The 5,005-nt window shown below is 25.2% G+C and overlaps 1 long non-coding RNA gene across 1 annotated transcript; it reads left to right on the forward strand.

The window, feature by feature from the left end:
• The first annotated feature begins 2,455 nt into the window (after window positions 1-2,455).
• LOC129962588 (uncharacterized) lies at window positions 2,456-3,789 on the forward strand. The gene is made up of 2 exons (XR_008783927.1): window positions 2,456-2,580; window positions 3,421-3,789. It is a non-coding gene; the product is annotated as an uncharacterized LOC129962588 (long non-coding RNA).
• The last annotated feature ends 1,216 nt before the right edge of the window (window positions 3,790-5,005 follow it).

Raw genomic sequence — 5,005 nt, forward strand, 5'->3', positions numbered from 1 at the left:
TTTTTTATATTTTACTTATTATTTTTACATATATTTTTACTTATTATAATTATTTACTTATAATAGTTTATATTTTACTTATAATTATTTACTTATTTTAGTTTATATTTTTACATATTATAATTATTAACTTATAATAGTTTATATTTTACTTATAATTATTTACTTATTTTAGTTTATATTTTTACATATTATAATTATTAACTTATAATAGTTTATATTTTACTTATAATTATTTACTTATTTTAGTTTATATTTTTACATATTATAATTATTAACTTATAATAGTTTATATTTTACTTATAATTATTTACTTATTTTAGTTTATATTTTTACATATTATAATTATTTACTTATTTTAGTTTATATTTTTACATATTATAATTATTTACTTATAATAGTTTATATTTTTACATATTATAATTATTTACTTATTATAGTTTATATTTTTACTTATAATTATTTACTTATTATAGTTTATATTTTTACTTATAATTATTTACTTATTATAGTTTATATTTTTACTTATAATTATTTACTTATTATAGTTTATATTTTTACTTATAATTATTTACTTATTATAGTTTATATTTTTACTTATAATTATTTACTTATTATAGTTTATATTTTTACTTATAATTATTTACTTATTATAGTTTATATTTTTACTTATAATTATTTACTTATTATAGTTTATATTTTTACTTATAATTATTTACTTATTATAGTTTATATTTTTACTTATAATTATTTGTTTATTATAGCTTATAATTTTTACTTATAATTATTTGCTTATTATAGATTATAATTTTACTTATATATATTTTTACTTATTATTTTACTTATTATAATATACATTGTTTATCAATAAAGAAACCCTTCTAATTTATAGTGAAATAGAATACACTCAATTAAACTTTTCATTTAGAATTTACAAACTGTTCCGTCATCAGCAAATGTTACATTTTGCCAAGTGTAATTCAACTACTTCAATGGATTCTTTGAGATTTATCGCTGTATCAATGGCGTGCTGAAGTTAGAAAGAGGGAAGCTCGAATTTTACAAATTTGCGGTCAAGAAGAGTCCCATTGTTGAAATCTGCAAAGTGAATCCCAAAATGTCCCTAGTTTCCAAATTTGAGGTAATAAAGATAAATGAAACTAAATTTCAGGCATATCATTGGGGAAAAAATACGATTTTATTAATTTAATATTAAGGAAATCAAAGGAAAATTTTAATTTCTTTTCAGTATATGCAGAATTTTCCAATTCATTCTATATGTATAATCGAATTCCAAAATTAACATGGACTTTCTACTTATTGATACCAAGTATTTTGGCATTATTAATTCTAAATTATCAATCAATTGATTGGTTGAATTGAATTTTGTTCCCATACAATTGGCGCCGCTTAGTCAGCGTTCCATAAAGCCTTCATTCCATGATTGGATTATTTTTATAATTATGATTTATAAAAATAAAAATTGTATTATTATAAAGAAAAAAAATATAGGGCATTGAAGCACTATCAAGTAAAATATATCGCAGCATAAACTGATTGAGGCATTTCTGCGTTAATTCTAAAATATTTCCATAATTTTACTTCTTTAAGAGATCTTCATCAAGAGTCCCAAATATAACAGACAGTTGATTAAATTTTATCCTACCTGTTGGGAGGTCAAATAGGAAATGCAGAATATCGTCTTTTGTCTTGAAAAATGCGTTCAAAGCGGCAGGATGAATACCGAAAATTGGGATTAGAAAAGTATTTAGAATTCCGCCTGCCTCGAAGGGATTCTCAGTTCCATGCGGATAAACTCAAGGCAAAATAAAGGAATTGACTGAAGCGTGTCTTTGAAAATATAACAAAGGAATAAATGATTTCCGACGAAGGTGTGTTTATTTATATGAATCTGAAGAGTAATTAAATTTGTAATTGCGCCTTTATTGGGTTCAACAACAATCGTGGAATTATTCAGACAATTAAACTGCAAGTTAATTCTCTGATGCATTACCGCATCATTGCTAAGGATGATATTTTTGTCAGGAACATTGAAGATTAGTTGATAAAATATATTTAGTGGTGTTAAACGCATAAATTATTTATTTATTTATCATTTCTTAATTATTTAAAAATAAAGAAAAATATTATTTTTAAATATTAATATTTTATTCGGGAGTTGTGCAGAAATACATAATAATTATTAACCGAGGGTCTCAAATATGATTAATGAATTTTGAAAATTAATTAAAAAAAAGAAGATAAAATGCGTTAGATATGTATCATTTACTACCTTACACTCGGGAAATCAGAAAATTTTATCGCATCTAATAGTTAACATTACCAACGAAAGGTGGCGCTGCAAGACAAGAAAATAAAAACTAGTATGGAAATATCGCAAGGATATCTGCAAAAAATTAAAGAACGATGTTTTTAATGTAATCCCCCATTTGCAGCAATAACGTAGAGCAGAAGTGTAAAGATATTCATATAAACATGCCAGGTGGATTTGACTCCGATGCCGAGAAGCTTACCTTTTGATGGCAATGTTAAGCAAATTTGGAATTTGTTGGAGTTGAAGTAAAATACTCTGATTTCCCAAGCTTAAAACTTTAAACGATGCATTTCTATCGCATTCCTTCTTTTTTAATTTTTGTATTCCTTCAGTCATTTTTTGAATATCCAATGTATCTGGAGTTGTTTTAAAAGTATAATTATGTGGATATATCAAGAATTGTGTTAATAGCATTTATTTAAAGGGTAGAAATTATTCATTCTAATGTAAATTTCATCACTACTTCGAAATATGTGTAAAAATTGTAAAAGAAACGTAATGTTTATTTCAGATTTATTTTCTCAGTTTTATAAGTTGTTGATATTACATCATTATTACGTATTATTTAAAATCGATTTTATGGTAATTAAGTATTCAATAGCTTTTACTCAATTTTAAGTATTCAATATTTTTTTACTAGCGTATAAACTGGAATATAATTGGATGTAATCGTTTTTTAAACGTTCTGCAGTTGATAAAGGGTGCTTTTAATGACAGAGATTTTAGTATAATTACGATTGAAAATTAACAAATTGATCTCACAAGTTTAATGATACAATTTCCAAGCGCTGCCTTAAATTAACTAATCAAATTTCTGTATAAATTCTAATGTTTGATTTTCATTTATCTTTTGTAGCATGTAAAGAATAATTTAATTTGAACTAATATAATTAAATTTGATTGAAAAGATACACCAGAAATTTTAAATGTCTATTTAAGAAATTTAGTCCTTTCATAAGTGCATATTAATTGCATAAATACCTTTCTGTATTTTGACTGTGAATTTTTTATTAGGTTTAATTGGAAAAATACTAAAATTCTTACATATATATTCTTAGATAAAGTCAATACTTTCTCTTTTCTAGTGCTCCTTTGTGTCGTCTAACGTCCAGAAGGAAATTCAGACGCATAAAAACGACTCTTCCTCTAACATGGGATTCCTGCATAAGAAAAAGAGGAAACGTCTCCCACTTTATTTTTCACGTCGATCTTTTGAATAGCCTATGAGGACAGAAAAGGAAACAGATTCCCAGCAGAGTGAGCAACATCTGTCCCAGTAGCAGTAGAATAGACAAAAAGAATGCAAAAAAAAAAAAGAGATGTTCTTATTCTCTCTGAAAGAATTGTTTTATAAGGATTTAATCTTACCAGCAAAACTAAAAGATAAATACACCAATGAGATTTTTACGATCGGGAAATAACATTCAAAGAAATAAAATTCTAAAGTGAGGTAATTGGAATTATATGAATATTGAGTAACTTTATCACTATATATATAAGACTAGCCGCCTTTGGCGACCAGCCGGTTCGCCAATCTTAATGTTCGTTAAAATTTTAATAATTAAATATTTTATGCAATTCCTACTTTAATAGCTTCTTCCTCAAAATATTTTAAAACATCAAATTTTGACAGTCATATAAGTCTCTCATAATATTATAAACGCCTTCAGTCATAACGTAATATGTATCTCTCTCATTTTCTGTTAGTTCCCGTAGAATTTATACTATAAATTAAAGTGGAAAGGATTAATCTGCAATTAATATAATAATATTTTTTACTGAAACAAAGTATTTTTTTGTAATATGATTACTGAAAACAGTCACTGAGCGTTTAAACTGTATGGGCACTAAAGAATATCTTTCCTAATTTATGTAATAATTCAAGAATTTGTCAACAATATATTATCAGATTCATTATGACCAGAACGATTCATTAACAATGTTTCATTTGAAATGCATCAAACACTAAGAAAATAAAACGAATCGTTTAAAATAATCGGGTGAAAACAGGTTAAAAAAAACTAAAAAAACGATGTACTTAAAACTATAAGCGTATACAAAAAATATATAACTAACAAAAATACAATTTAATTACAAAAACATGCAACTAACCTAAAAACAATTTAAATCATCCGTTGATTATGGTTGTCATGCCAACAATCAGAACAGAATGCGCATGCGTGAATTTTGAACGCCAGTTACGGTAACGCAAATGCGTGAGTTTTTCTACGCCAGTTGGGGTAACGCTATGCAGATTAGAAATTTTTAATTTCTTTTATTCTGTTTTATTTTAATTCAAAAGTACTTAAGAATGAATCTGAAAGATCGATTCATTAACAATGTTTAATTTTAAAGGCATCAAACATTAAGAAAATAAATAGAATTGTTTCAAATAATCAGCCAAAAAATCTTAAGCCTAACCTCATGACTGTTGGGAAAAAAAACTGATTGGCGGTGGGGAAAATAAAAAGATTTTTTTCACGGGAAAGTTAGTTTTTAATTAATAATTAAAATTCTAATTAAAAATTCAAAAAAGGGCTATCCTATCTTTTAAGTTAGATCAAACTGCACACGGTGTGCAAATTTGATTAAAATCGGTTGAGTAGTTTAGGAGTCCATCGCGGACAAACAACGTGACACGTAATTTATATATATTAAGATAAGAAGTAA

The sequence above is a fragment of the Argiope bruennichi genome, chromosome 3 (genome assembly GCF_947563725.1).
Source record: "Argiope bruennichi chromosome 3, qqArgBrue1.1, whole genome shotgun sequence".
In the NCBI taxonomy this organism is placed as follows: Eukaryota; Metazoa; Arthropoda; class Arachnida; order Araneae; family Araneidae; genus Argiope; species Argiope bruennichi.